General features: G+C 41.2%; 1 protein-coding gene across 1 annotated transcript in view; it reads left to right on the forward strand.

The window, feature by feature from the left end:
- The first annotated feature begins 11909 nt into the window (after nt 1-11909).
- Nucleotides 11910-15454, forward strand: part of CEMIP2 (cell migration inducing hyaluronidase 2) — a 64630-nt gene continuing 61085 nt past the window's right edge. Inside the window, exon 1 of the mRNA XM_033163612.1 lies at nt 11910-11996. The gene's annotated coding sequence lies outside the window, so the exon portion shown is untranslated. The remainder of the gene's footprint in view (nt 11997-15454) is intronic.

Here is a 15454-nt window from a genome sequence, read left to right on the forward strand (position 1 = left end):
GAAAATGTGTTCTGTATTGTAAATCCCTAGATTCTGACATGTTTAACTCAAATAACAGAAATTCCACACACTTGATACTGAGTTTTTCCTGCAAAGCATAAACAGCAAAGTTCCTGACATAGCACAATTCCCTATGTGACTAAAACATCTTGCCAAAATCTGCTGCTTCCATTATCTTGACCTCTCTTTCTCCAGCTCTTTGCTATTTTCATAATCCATTCCTACTTGAGTCAGCTTGTCTCCGTATACACTTTGCTTAAATGAAGTAATGCTAGCTTCTAATTAAAGCTTAGAGTAGCTTTAATGTTTTCATAAATGAAGGAGTGGACATATTAAGTATACAGGGTAAATGATTTGTGGCTTGTCACAGTGGGTAGCAAATATACTGAAGTTACTGGGTTGGATTCAGAGGTGTATCCTATTGCCCCCCCCCCAAACTGTATTTAAACAAACATCAAGCAATATATTAGCACATTTTGTGCCCCTCCCCAATAAACAGAACAAATTATGTCATGATCTCCATCCTTGTTGCAGGCAGTTCCACTGTTCCACCTGCATCACGCTGAAGTTGTCCCTTGACTATGTGGAGGAGAGTCAGTTGCGGGGGGGGGGGGCAAAGCAACCCGACAGCTTCTATGAACTGACCTGGAGTTGTGCCAGTTGAGTTAAAAAAATTCTGCTGTTGCTAATTGAAAGAACACACACTCTGTGCTTAAGACTTTATAGATGCCATTATGATTCTGTTTGTTAAATAAGTTGAGACCACAAATTAGATAGCATCATACTCTTTGAGGTAGTTTGACTCAACATGTTAAGTGCCTATGTAAATTTTGGCTTACAATACTGCAAAATATGCATACATTCATATTAGTTTGGCCTTTGAAAGTGTCACTAAACTTACTGAAGCTGTTTTATACTGTGAAAGTTGAGTTTTTGTAGCTTGATAAGGGACTCTAAGGGACGCGGGTGGTGCTGTGGTCTAAACCACAGCGCCTAGGGCTTGCCGATCAGAAGGTTGGTGGTTCGAATCCCCGCGACGGGGTGAGCTCCCATTGTTCGGTCCCAGCTCCTGCCCACCTAGCAGTTCGAAAGCATGTCAAAGTGCAAGTAAATAAATAGGTACTGCTCCGGCAGGAAGGTAAACGGTGTTTCCGTGTGCTGCTCTGGTTCACCAGAAGCGGCTTAGTCATGCTGGCCACATGACCTGCAAAAACTGCGGAAGCGGACAAATGCCAGCTCCCTCGGCCTATAGAGCAAGATGAGCGCCGCAACCCCAGAGTCCATGACTGGACCTAACGGTCAAGGGTACCTTTACCTTTTTAACTATACAGGTATCTCTTTACTCTTCTACATTAGTGAAATCAAAATGTTTAGTTGTTATTCTTTACAGAAAGCAGAAATCTAATCGTCAAACTCAAGCTTCACTCCTATGTATTGTTTAAACATTCAGTAGTTCTAGAGAAGCTCTGCTAAATTTTCTCTTTTTGGGGGTCACTTTGTCAGAATTCCATCCCTCAAACATCATTCCTCAAATGGTTTTTATCCAGATGCCCTGTTTTGACATGAGGCGGCAATTGGCTCAGTTAATTGCTGAGAGAAAGATTAACAGCTGACTTTCACCTCAAATTAGTACAAGACATATAAGACTGTGTTCTTTGTTTTCTGTTTGCCTTTTATGTATGATTCAAAACCTTAATAGTTTTTCACATGAAAAGCTGCTCCAATAAAACTCAACTTAATTCCAAAGTCAGTCCATGTACACCTTCACAGAAACTTACATTTAATCTAGGGGTTGTTTTATTTATTTTTAATGAAGTAAAACCAGGGCAGCGCTATACGTGGCCATATAACAGCTGTTAGAGCTAACCGGGTTTGGTAACTTAACTTTGCTAGTCTACATGTGAAATCAACATTTTGTCTTTGGGTGAAGCAGCTTGTAAATTCATGGTAGGGTTACAGTTGTTGTATTATTAATATATAACTTATAGTTGTGTAAGAAGCTAACTTTTATTATGTCCGCACTATCTCCCATTTCCGATTGTAGCTGTGCAGAATGGGAGAATTTACCTCATTGTATAGCTTGATGCTGCCAACAGGCGCTGCCTTACAGTGACTTTACAAGTGGCTGCCATGTGGCATTGTCCTCTCTCCTGTCCATCCTGGAGGGTCTTGTGGGCAAAATGATCCATTTTTATCAGCTAGTAAAGAGCAGGCTGCAGCCTCTGGATGTGGTTGGCCGGCAGATAGTAATTATTAGTGTGAAAAAGCATTAATATACTTCCTCCCCCCCCCCTTTTTTTAATATTTAGAGAAGTATGAAATGCCACACCAGGACTAATTCCTAATGATTTAACAAATTTGGGTCATGCCCGACATATTAGCTGTGGAAACATTGATGCAACCTAGTAATCTAGACATAGACTACCATAGTATACCTTTTGAAAATACTGGAAATAAGTTCAAATTTGCTTATGCTTAGTAGAATCAAATTATGCTACTCAAAACACATTTTGCACAAGGCATTTGTGAGGGGAGGGGATTGGGGTTGGGCTTTTGGTCAAGAGCGGTAAGTATGGCTTCCAGAAATGTATTTACAGCAGAGCTCTGCATGGGCATTGAAGGCAAGCCCTGTCATCCAGCATACACACCATAGTTCCAAGTAAGGCTTGATGCTCATTCTGTACTGATACTTTTTAAATATACACAGTATAGGGCTGCTAGTGGCAACTGGGATAACTTTTCCAAATGATCATTGCATCTTTTCACTGTCAAGTGAAAAGGTATTGGCCAGAAAAAGCTTGTTAGAATTGGAGCTAAAAAGCAGTATGAACTACTGACTAGGAAATTCATTTCATTCCTGTGCATTATAAGCTTGGCAACTCTTGATGTTCATGATTTTGGGGGAATGAAGGTGGTTGAGTTGGATCCTATAGCCTGAGAACAAAATGGGCACATGATGTGTGACTTCAGGCTGAGCACTACCTCAAACTGGTCTGGTTACTTAGGAATATTTGAGACCCTCACAACTGAAAGTGTGCTTAGAATACAATTATGGAAATGTTAATCTAATGTTTCTACAGGCAATGCCAGGAATTATCTGAAATGGAAACTATTCGCATTGACTTAAATCTAAACCATGTTAATGCTACTAATGTTTTGCTTGTGTTACTTCTCTTTAAGATTCGGTTTATCTAAAGTTGGGTCTAAGCTTTACCCACTGTTAACTGTTTAAACATTCTGCTGATTATTGTACATGAAGACAACTCAAAGACAACACAAATAAAGCCTATCTTTTGACTATTTCCTTGTTTCAACATTTTTGTTGTCATTCTTTACAGCTTTACAGAAACTGATTGGAACAAATGTTCATGAGATCATAAATTTATTGTATATTAGCCAGTGGGTGCTAAAGGTGTATTAGTACAAACATTATTTAGAATATGAAGATGGATTTGGATTTTGCTACCTAGGAATTAGCAAATCATTTCATACCTGTAATATATAAAGTCTATACAAAAAAATACCACTTTTTTGCTCTGTCATGGAAGCATATAAGTATATTATAAGTACCCTACGCCATGGCTGATGTAAGGTTGTATATGTCAGAGATGAGCGGTCTCTGGCCCTCCAGACAACAGACTATGATTTGCATAATTGGTGATCATTTGCAACATGGGCTGGGGCTGAGGAGCACTGAGGAATCCAACAGTATAGGGAGGGCCACAGGTTTCTCATTCCTATTATCTGTAGTTGAAATCTGTTTTTGCAGGATTAGCCCACTTGCAACATAGGAACACAGTTGACGCTGTGGTCTAAACCACCGAGCCTCTTGGGTTTGCCAATCACAAGATCAGCAGTCTGAATCCACGTGACAGGGTGAGCTCCTGTTGCTCTGTCCCAGCTTCTGCCAACCTAGCAGTTCAAAGGCATACCAGTGCAAGTAGATAGGTACTGCTGCAGCGGGAAGGGAAACGGTGTTTCTGCATGCTCTGGCACTCATCACGGTGTCCTGTTGTGCGAGAAGTGGTTTAGTCATGGTGGCCACCTGACCTGGAAAGCTGTCTGTGGACAAATGCCAGCTCCCTTGGCCTGAAAGCAGAGATGAGCGCCACCCCCGCATAGTCGAATTTGATTGGACATTGTACTTTTCCATGTATAATAAGGTTTTTTTATTTTAAAAATATGTTAAAAATTGGGGGTCGTCTTATATACAGATAGTGCATAGGGGGGAATGTAAGATTGGTTGCTGCCCGCGAGCCGTAGATGGTCAGGCGGTATTTGGCATGTTATTGGTGGCTGCAGCAAGTGCTGGTGTTGATTGGCTGTTGCTGCAGCACTAGGATGGGCGAATGGTGGCTTCTGCCAGAGCGGGGACAGACAATAGGTGGCTTTTGGGATGCGTGCGAGTGGCACCGTAGGTCAGGTGGGTGAGCTATTTTCACCAATCCCCCCTAAAACAAGCTCAACAACCCTGGGGCACACCCCCTCAGAAAGCTCAACAAATCTGGTCAATCCTCCCCCCAAAAAGCTCAACAACTCAGGGAAATCTGCCCCCATTTTCTTAATTTTGCACCCCGAAAAATAGGGGGCGTTTTATACACGGGGGCATGTTATACATGGAAAAATACGGTAACTCTCCAGGGGTCTTTTACCTTTACTTTGCAACATCCACTTGGTTTTTAGCCAATGATCCCCAGCCACCATGGCTAACTAATAAGAACTCTGGGAATTGTAGTTGCAGTCTAGCAGCATCTGGAGGGCTACAGGTTCACTACCTCTAAGCTGCACCAAGCACAGGATGTAGAAGCAGGGTGATATGGGAGAATATACTGAAGATCACATGTATACAAGATCGGTTGCATTCTAATCCATCTTCCCTCATGCTGCCAAGAGTGGTGAATTAAAAGTTTATAGTATTTTTATCCCATGAGTTTTCACATCAGCTGCTTTCTGAACTGAGAGCTGATTGGGGCACCTGAAAAATAATACATGCAAGCTGAGTAAGAAATGCAGGACAAAAGACACCTGAGTGGGGTGCTGAGTTTATTGGGCCTATAATGGGTGGGCTTTGTTACTATGCTTAACCCATAAACTACTCTTCTGGTGGGCTAAAAATGGCAGTTTCATAATGGTCATCTGTGAATGGATTGTTGCAGATAAAACTCTGCACTTAGGTGCCAGCCATGACGTGCATAAGAGTCGAATGTAGGCTGCTTCAGTATGTGAGCACCAAGCTCAACCAGACCTTCTGGGCAAATAAATGTTCAGAGCTGAGGCAGGTTTTTATCCTTGTCCTGTGCCCACTTCACTGACATTATTGTTCAGGTACAAGGCTTGCAATGTCTGTAAGTAACACTCCCAGTAAGACTTCTCTCCTTACATTTGGTATCCTAAGGGCTGCTTAGACTAAAGGAAATACTTAGTTCAACTATGGAATTCACTGCCACAAGATACAGAGAGGGCTGCTCAACTTGCACAGTTTGAAAAGGACAAATTCATGGAGAATAAGTCTATCTATGGCATGTTTATAAATTACCTCTGGGAGAGGCACGCTGCACCCAAATCTGGTGAACTTCCTATAGGCATCGGATTGATCCCTGTGGGAACAGAATTCTAGACTAAGATAAGCTTTTGGTCTGATCTAGTGGGGCTGTTAGATTCTGGTTTCTGTTGTGGCATAAGCTGGCTTGCACTGGAGTCATTGAAAAGTCATGTGATGACAAATCTTGCAGCTGTTAAGGCGCCCCAACATTCTTTTTGCTGTAAGTCTAACACAGCTACCATGAAAAACGACACTGCGCTTCAGAAAGAAGGCAAAGCCAGAACTCTTCTCTCTGACTTCTAAGTTTGAGAGATTTAAATTTTTTTCTGAAGCACCTCAGTGAAAATACAGCGTTTTGAAGTGTAGCTTAAATCAAACCTGTTCAACTTTGTTAGAATGAGTATATGTGCCCTCTGCTGACATATTGCTGGAATGACTAATAATAGTTAACTCTCCTAGAAGTGTTTGTAACCAACCATAAGCTTATGTAATGCATACATGTAATGCATGAAAACTCAAAAACCCAGTTTGAGTCTTACAAATTAAAAACTCAAGAGGGGGAAACTACCCTGTTTAAACAAATTACCAAAAATCCCCACTTTAAATCCCATATATAACTTGTCAACTTTATGTATTTAAAACCAATTAGATTATTTTAATTTTTGTGTTACTATATTTATGGATTTTATAAATTGATTTTTATTTTATGCACCTTTAGTAACATTGTAACAGTAGTTCCTAAATCAGAAACAATGAGACATTTCAAAGTACTTACCAGTAATACATTCTAAACTGATGCAAATAGAAGAGAAAGTATCAATATATCATCCTTATAGCTGCTGTTACAGTAATTTATATATATATATAATACCATCTTTCAGTAAATCTTGACTTCTAAAGTAATTTTTCAAGCTAATTTCTTTGCATATAACTTATATAATTTGCTTATTGGTTGAAGTAATTAAAATTTCAAATTCAGATTTTGTTCTTAAGTAAACATATTTGCACATCAAATTATTTATTAACTATCTTATGTGAAAGCTGTAATTATGCATCCATATTATTTTTCACTGCTACATAGAATTACATCTAGTTACCCCCTACTAATTCCTTTATAGCAGTTATTGATTTTAGCTTCAGAAGAGAGAGATACCCCAGATTCCATGTGCTGGTACCATTGGTGTAGCCAAGGGGGGGGGGTGCAGGGGGCAACTACCCCCCCAATCAATAAAAATACTTAACTGAGGTTCTGTCTCCCCTAACAAAAGCCTGCCCCCCCAAAAAAAATCCTGGCTACACCCATGGCTGATACAAAAGCCAGAAGCTGCTTTTTATGCTGACCCCCCCCCACCTGTCTGCTACTCAGTTAGATTACAGGAGTTTGTCACCCGTCATAATGGTTTTGAAGATGTTAAGGAGCTGGCTAAAAAGTTCAATAAATAAATTGTTATCTTATCCCCATGAAGTGAGGACCTTTTACTGTACTGAAATAATATGGTGTCTGTGCTTAGAACCCTTGAAATTGAGGCTAGCCTGGGTTCCATGCAGTGACCAATCACTTCACGTATTGGAACTCATGACAAGGCAGCAAATTCACAGTTTAAAGTGGTTTTTACTGAGAGCTAGGAAGAGAACGACTACCGGTATTCTGAAAGAAGCCCATGTACAGTAAAGGGACACAGATCAGTGGGACTTAGATAAATATTCCAGGCAAAGTCATTTGATCTGGACGTGTGTCTTCTAATTAACTGAATAGAGTTAACTGAAGGTGAGGAGTCACGGGTTGGGAGTGAATATGTATGAATTCAACAGGGCTTACTTTATTTCTGAGTTGCTGTTAATACTGTTTTATAGGTTATGAATGCTGTAGTACTTTGTGAATCCTGTGATATGACTTTTGTTGTAATTGAGCTGTTTAGCTTATTTTTTCAGTTTTTTCCTAATAGTTTTATAAATTGTAATTGTCTAACTAATGATCCATAATTGTTTAACCAGTTATTTGTTAATTATTCTATATAATTTCTGTTGTATTTCTGTTGTTCTATTATGTTATTGTTATTTGCTGTTTGCAAGTCGCTTGGCCATTCCGTTGAATGAAAAGCAGCATAGAAATACAATAAATCAAACAAATCCAATCTGTCATTTGTATAACTGCTCTAAAAGGCCAAAATGTTGAACTGCTAAATAATGTACACCCCTTTCTTTCTGTGTTGTTACTGAAGGTAGCAGAAGCAAAAACAGTTGAGTATTTTTGTCTTGACATACCCTGTAAAACCATTGGAAGTGGCAAAATGAAATTGAACTGAAACTTATAACCTGACCTGTTTCTTGTCAAATTTGGATGTTCTGGTGGCCCCAGTCTTTTCCCTTTTGCATATCAAAATGTTTCAGACTGGAGACTTGATAGAAATAGCATTGATCAACATGTGTGCAGATTTCAAGGCCTACTGTGAGATCAGGCTGCCACCAGTCTGTGGTGGTGATGATGATGATGATAATTTTATTATTTGTATCCCACCCATGTGACTGGGTTGCCAGTAAGCACATTCTGTAGGGAAGGAGGCAAGGTTCTTTGCCTTCTAAAGCAGCAACAGCTCCTGACTTTGCATGTTTCCTTGAGCCACTGTGGTGTGGTGGTTAGCATGTCAAGCTAGGACTTGGGGGACCAGAGTTCAAATCCCTACCTGACCATAAAGCTCACCTTGGACCTCTCAGCCTAACCTACCTCACAGGGTTGTTGTGGGGGTTAAATGAGGGAAAGAAGCCTGAGTTCCTTGGAGAAAAGGGTGAGCTGTAATTGCAACAAATAAATAAATAAATAATAGACAAAGCCCTTGCATTTATTAAGCAATTAAGGCTATATCCCATCGTCTCACATGGTGCTCCCATGGAAACCAGCTTCTGAATCATATGTGTTGAGATGGGCGATCCCCTCCCCAATCTATTTTGATTGTTGCCAAAACAGCAACAAAAGCTCATAGCTACTGTGCCAGGAAGTACAACACGGAGGACCCACCCGGCTCAACTTCCCGCTTGCATGCTGCTGCCATTGCTGATTGGAGTGACGGGGGGAGCTCCAGTCCTCTGTTCTGGTAAGTGTCTTCCAAAGAGATGGCTGCTTTTGCTGTTGCTAATCAGCTCGCTGGGGAGATTGGGTTTGCTTTGGCTTTTTACTATTATGTATCTTGTGCTTTTATGTTCTAAACTGCCATGAGATCTTTGGAAGCAGGGCGGTGTGTGTGTAGGAATGTGCTCTGCAGGATTTCAGCCTGGACTCCTTCCCTGTCCCATCAGGAGATGCTAGTGACTGACCTTATGCATACAAGGCAGATGATCTACTTCTTAGCTATGTATGGCCTTAATCCTAAATTAGCTTTAATCATGACCATACATTTTCAAGTCATAATAGCCTTTTTTAAGAAAAAGAAGAGGAAAATGTATTTTATGTACATCTTGCATTGCTGTCAAAGAATCCCTGCTTATGAGATTTGTATTAGAAGCAGGAACAGCAGCAAATAATAATATTTTATTGGTTTTGGCATTCTTCTGCATGGCCCAGTGAGTTTTATGGGAGGTAGGAACTGGAGCTGGTCCATCTGGCTTGTTTGGTTAGTGCATTTTTGTAGCATTAAAACAAGGGATATTAAATTTAGAAATATGGAATGAAAGTTTTTGTAAAGGAGAAAGCATAGGTTGAAACTGCAAGGAAAAAAGAGCACAACCCACCTGTAGATAACTTCGAATGCCACTGATTGCATCAGCACGATTAAAAAAATACTTAAAATCAGTGGGATTTTAAAGTGCTGAACTTTGGCTGAATCATCCACAAAGCAATTATGAAGAGGCACTGAAATTAGTTGCTTTCCTCCATGTTATCTCATCCTATTGAAATTCAGTATTATGTGTACCCCCCAAAATAAATTTGATATTCCAGTTACAAATTATAGCATGTCTCTTTATGATTTTTTCATATGTCATGTATTTCATGAGGCAGCTTTCCTGGGTTTTATTTTTCCTGTAGCTTTACAATGCTCCTTCAAGAATTAAAGGCTAATGTCATGTATCATTAAAAGGTTTGCACATATGTGCAGCTGTATTCAGAGAAGCTCTCTAGGGACTCATGAATCCTACTGCATCACAAACATTTAAGCTTTCCAGTAATTGTTGGCATAGTTGCCAGGGACAAGAACACATCAGCAATTATATTCAAACCCTATTTGACTTTTCCAGTTTTATTGGTCTGTGGAAGAAAAGAACTTGTTGTGAAAGAGGCATATAGGTAAAATTGAACAGGTGTGAAGTAACCTGAGTTTATTTCTGGACTGTTGGAGGCTGAATTACCTAATTAAAATATCCCATCCAATGTAGTCAGTATATTTAAATGATATACTGTATGTGAAATTGCAAGAACTGGTTTAAGCATCATTGCATTGTGATCTTATATGTGTTTACTTAAGTGCAAGGGTCATTGGAACTTTGCAAAGTGCAAGTGAGAACACTGGAACTTTGCAAAGGATTGCCAACTTAGCCTTAATACATTTAAAACAGGAATGGGGAACCTGTGCCCAGATGTTGCTAGACTGCAGCTCCCATCATTACTGGCAATTGACCACACTGGTTGGAGCTGATGGAATTTGGAGTCCAACGCGGGTGGCGCTGTGGTCTAAACCAGAGAGCCTAGGGCTTGCCAATTGTTGGTTGGCAGTTCAAATCCCCACAACGGGGTGAGCTCCCGTTGCTCGGTCCCAGCTCCTGCCCACCTAGCAGTTCAAAAGCACGTCAAATTGCAAGTAGATAAATAGGTACCGCTCCGGCGAGAAGATAAACGGCGTTTCCGTGCGCTGCTCTGTTTTGCCAGAAGCGGCTTAGCTGGCCACATGACCCAGAAGCTGGACGCCGGCTCCCTCAGCCTATAGAGGGAGATGAGCTCCGCAACCCCAGAGTCGTCCACGACTGGACTTAACAGTCAGGGGTACCTTTACCTTTACCTATCATCTGCAGGACCAGACTCCTCGTGCTTGGAGGGTTCTCTAAATGAGGGAAAGTAGTTGTGTTTACAGAAGACTCCCTAGAAAAGACCCTGATGTTGGGAAAGATGGAGGGCACAAGGAGAAGGGGACGACAGAGGATGAGATGGTTGGACAGTGTTCTCGAAGCTACTAACATGAGTTTGGCCAAACTGCGAGAGGCAGTGAAGGATAGGCGTGCCTGGCGTGCTCTGGTCCATGGGGTCACGAAGAGTCGGACACGACTGAACGACTGAACAACAACAACAAGTTGTGTTTACTATTGTGCATATATAAAATTTGCTTTATCACAGTTATCAGATTAATTCAATGAGGTACTGAAGTGTAAAATACTAAAAAGAGGTGCCAGATATCACATGATCCAGATACTCACAGTAGCCTATAGACTTAATGCTATGTCAAAAAAGAGAGCTTTGTGAAGTAGGCATGCATCAAACCCTGAGCTAAAGTCTACAGATTGTAAGATTTAAAATATATCAAGAATCAATATCAAAAGGTTTTAATTTTCATAAACCACTTTTCAATTAAATAAAATAAAAGATAGAATTACAGTGAAGATAAAACAAATAACTTAAAGCAATGTACTTAAAACAGTTGTTCCCTGAAATTAATGTTACGATCAGTATCTCCATGCCAACCCAGTGATTTCATTATTTCAGTTTTACACATGGGAAAGTGAGATAGTGATTTGTCCAAGATTATCCTGTGAGTCAGTAACCTAGCATGGATTTGCATCCATTGTGCTGATGCTGAGCAATTGCATCTCTCTGTAGACAAAGAGGGATCTATTCATAATCAGCAATACCAAATGTATTACCGTATATTCTGGCGTATAAGACTACTTTTTAATCCAGGAAAATATTGCGCCGGGTGGAGAATCTGCAGTCAAGTATATCTCAAACCCTATATTTTAACTGGAAAAGTTGGGGGTCATCTTATACGCCCAGTCATCTTATATGCCGGAAAATACGGTAGCTCAAGTATTTGGATGAAGTCTTTGCATTTAAGGCAACAATTGCCCTAGGAGCAAGCCCCACTTTATCGGGGCTACTTCTGCCCAGGACTGTGATCCAAGTCATTTTATACTGAAAAGTATCACCGATAGTAATAAACCATTGGATTTGAAATGGTTGCACAATCCCTTTACCAACAATATTTGGCTCGCATGGATGTGTCACATGAGACAATTCCTGTTTTTGTAAGTCAGAAAAATAAGAATCTGCCATGACATCCTGAACAGAGAGGATGATAGATAATGCTTTTCCTGTTAGCAGCACCAAGCCTTTATATTCATTCTTCCCTGAAAGCAAAAATTGTTTGCTCATTTGTTGACTGTCCATATAGACAGAAAACTGCAGATATTGTGTGAGAGAAAAGGATTTCTAGTTCTTTGCATATCATTAAGTGTTTTGGATACTCCTAACCAGGTAAGTGTAAAAAGTATTTTATTCTGCAATGTTATTTTGAAAGTTATAATTAAGTACTCAGATATTCTGCTATTAAATTTTTTTCACTACTGTTGTATCAGAATGTGCAGTATTGTGACAACTGAAAGCTCAAGTAAGCTGCACTTTACTTTTCAATAAATATTTGTGTCTAAGGACCTCTAATTCTTGCTTACGTTTTATTTTTGTTGCATTCTGTTTCCAGTTTTGCCTATTTCGCCAATACTTTACTCCCTACCTCAAGTGCCCATATTTGTCAAGGTTACTGAACCTTAATACTGTATGTTTTCAGTGAAACAAACAATGCTGTTTAAGGATATATGCATCCTCTCACAGGAAGTTAACTGACTGCAGAATCCAGATTTCCACTGACCCAATAGCTACTAGTTGTCAATAATTAAAGAGAAATTACACCTTTTTGTTTAACAGTTTCCACTGAATTGATGCTGCAAACCAGTGCTCAGTAAGTTTTAAATGGGTTTACTTTTGAATACACACACAGGATTCCACTGAAAATGTGTAAACATATTAAACAATAGCTGTTCTCCAACTTTGTAGTGAAGCTCTTTTTACAATAGCATTTAATCCACTACATTACAATTGTGGTGCAATTGCTGTACTTATGTTCAAATTTTCAGAAAGAACTCTACTTTTTTGTTTTTCTTGGATCCAGAAGATAATTTTCTGACATGGCATCAGTTCAAATTGTAAATACCAATTACATACAAAATAGCATTTTGCCATAAGGTCATATAACCTTCAGGAAGAAAAAGATAAACAAATAGTATGTAGTGAATACTTTGATAATGACACAGCAGCAAAAAAGGTCAAACAAATATACATGGAAATAGAAGAAAACAGGAACAGTGACCACTTCTCAGATGGTAATCCCAACACGCGTTTTTGGGGGCACCTGACTGGCGGCAGTCTTAACTTCTACATTGTCAGCCACAGAGCTGTACAAGCTGGCATGTGAGAACAATGAAACAATTATTTGCTTTTACTGGGGTTTTAGGAAAACTTTCACATGACGATCCTGTTCTCTACTTTATCCAAACTGGGCAAGATAGAACTGACCCAAAGTGTGGCACTGAAATGCCCACTGGGATACTGCTACTCTTGCCAGCAGCAAGATACCTCTGCCAGTGGTGAAAGAGGGGGAAATTAGTGCTTGGGTGAATGAGGAATCCCTTGCTTGTCTGTGTGCCTCTGGAGTTGCTCTGTTGAGCAGGAAGTTTGGGTTCTAGCCTGATGTCTTCCCTGCACCTTTGGCACCCAAAGTCATTGTTGCCAGCAGAACATCCGAAAGGTAAGCTTTGCAGTGTAGTGGGAATCAACCCCACATCTCATGCTTTGCTCATGTCTTGCCTCCAGGCTTCAATTAGGCATCTGGCTGGCCACTGTGAAAAAAGGATGCTGGGTTAAAGGGCCCTTTTTCTAACCAAGCAGGGCTGTTCCTGTTTTCCCATTGCAATGCACTTCCTTATTGAGTTACCAGGCTGCTGCAGTCGATCACTGTGACCTTTCTGTTGCGGTTTCTTCTCTTGTGTGGTTGTAGCCTTTTCCCTAACAAAAAGTTTGGTAGGTTCACTAACACAAGTTCTCATATGTGTGCAGCTGTTCTGAAGGGTGTTTTTGGCAGCATCATTATTACACGGCACAACTTGAAATATTCTCTTGTGGAATCTTTTGGATTCTCTGAGCATGCCTTTGGGGAAGGGCCAGAGCTCAGTGGTAGAAATCCTTTGCACACAGAAGCTCCCAGGCTTAATCTCTAGCATCTCCAAGCAGGGTCAGGAAACATTCTCTGCCTAAAACCCTGGAGAGCAGCTGCCAGTTAGTGTAGGCAACAGCTAGCTAGACCAATTATCTTCAGCATAAGGCACTTTCCTATGTTCCCATGCCTTCTACCCACTGGCAGGGGATTTGTGCACATGGATCAGAGTCTGTGTTATGGGTCAGCGAAAGCATAGGCAAACAAGTCTTTATTGAACTTTGCAAGACTTCTGAAGCAACTGACGGGTGCTACGTCATGTATGGCAAAGGGGATGGGTGGGCCCATTCTTGGGACACTGCCCCATAATAATCTGCAGGGTGCAGTGCTCTAAGTTCACTTTCCCCAGGTGATCCAAGTGATGTTGAGTCTACACAGGGGCAGGCAGTCTTTCAGGAAACCTGGCCCTGAGGTGTTCAGGGCATTCTATGGTAACAAGGCAACATTGAACTAACATGGCTTGGTCACTGATCAACAGTGCATGATGCAGATCCCTCTAAGTCAGCACTGGTATAATGAAGGTGCATGAAGGTGCTCCACTCAACAGCCTGGCAGCAGCATTCCGCACCAGCTGCCGTTTTGAGGCACCAAGATACGAGCCCCTGAACCCCATTTCGGAGATGCCCCCACTCCATTTTAGAGATTCAACTTTGCTTGAACTTTGCTTCAACTTTGCCAGCTAAAATCCTTACATTGCAGCTTCTTAGATAAACTTAGACATATCAGCAGTTTCAGCAGTTCAGCAGTTCAGCAGAATGCCAGTAAACGGCCGACCACAGACTTCCTCTTTTTCCACACTCTGTCTGGGTAGCTAACCACAACTCAACCCCATGACCGAGCCATTTCCTGTGAACATCAGCAGAAGCCAAAATAAGGTCCCAGGTGCAGTTGGGGGTCAACGGCTAGGCATTTAGGCACTGAAATAATAGCATATAGCACCTCCTGGCGGCTAAAGCAGCTTGAAACAGACAAAGGCAGCCGGACAAAGGAAATGTTCTGATTTGCTAACGCAGTATTATAATATTAGTTCTGATAGGCCAGGAGGAGGGATTTAGGAGGAGCTTTACTATGTCATAGAGAGTACTTAAGCTTGCCCCACAGGAGGTGGGGTGTGCATTTGCCTTTTGCTTACTGAATGCACCTTATTGCAATAAAGAGACTTTTTTTCTGAAAACTTTGCTGCCTGAAATATTTTCGTCTGGTCTTATTGGGTCAAGGCATACAGGCGTAACATTTCTGGTGCCGTCAAGGACTCGGATCGGGCCTTAAGCCCTCGACCAGAGGCAGCCCCTTGCCTACTATGCAGGGCGTGGGAGGTTAACAGCCCTGTGACCTTGCGCGCACCACCTCAGTCTTCAGAGTTGGAAGGGATCAGAAGGCATCTTGACCCCCCTCCGCCCTGCAAGGAGTGGCAACGGACAAAGAACCGGGGAGACAGGGAAGACAGCCGGCTTTTGGTGAGTACTGACCCTCTATATTAATTAGAGGAAGGGGGACTTGATCTCTCCCCAGCGTATGGTATTAGCCAGCAGGTAAGGGGTCCTCTGGCGAACCCATATACGCAGAGGTAGGGCAGGTAGGGCAGGTAGGACAGGTAGGGCAGGTAGATACATAGATATGTGTAGGTAGGCAAGAAAGGACAAAAGGGGGAAAACTTTGGGAGGTA

This window comes from Lacerta agilis, chromosome 11 (genome assembly GCF_009819535.1).
Source record: "Lacerta agilis isolate rLacAgi1 chromosome 11, rLacAgi1.pri, whole genome shotgun sequence".
Taxonomy (NCBI): Eukaryota; Metazoa; Chordata; class Lepidosauria; order Squamata; family Lacertidae; genus Lacerta; species Lacerta agilis.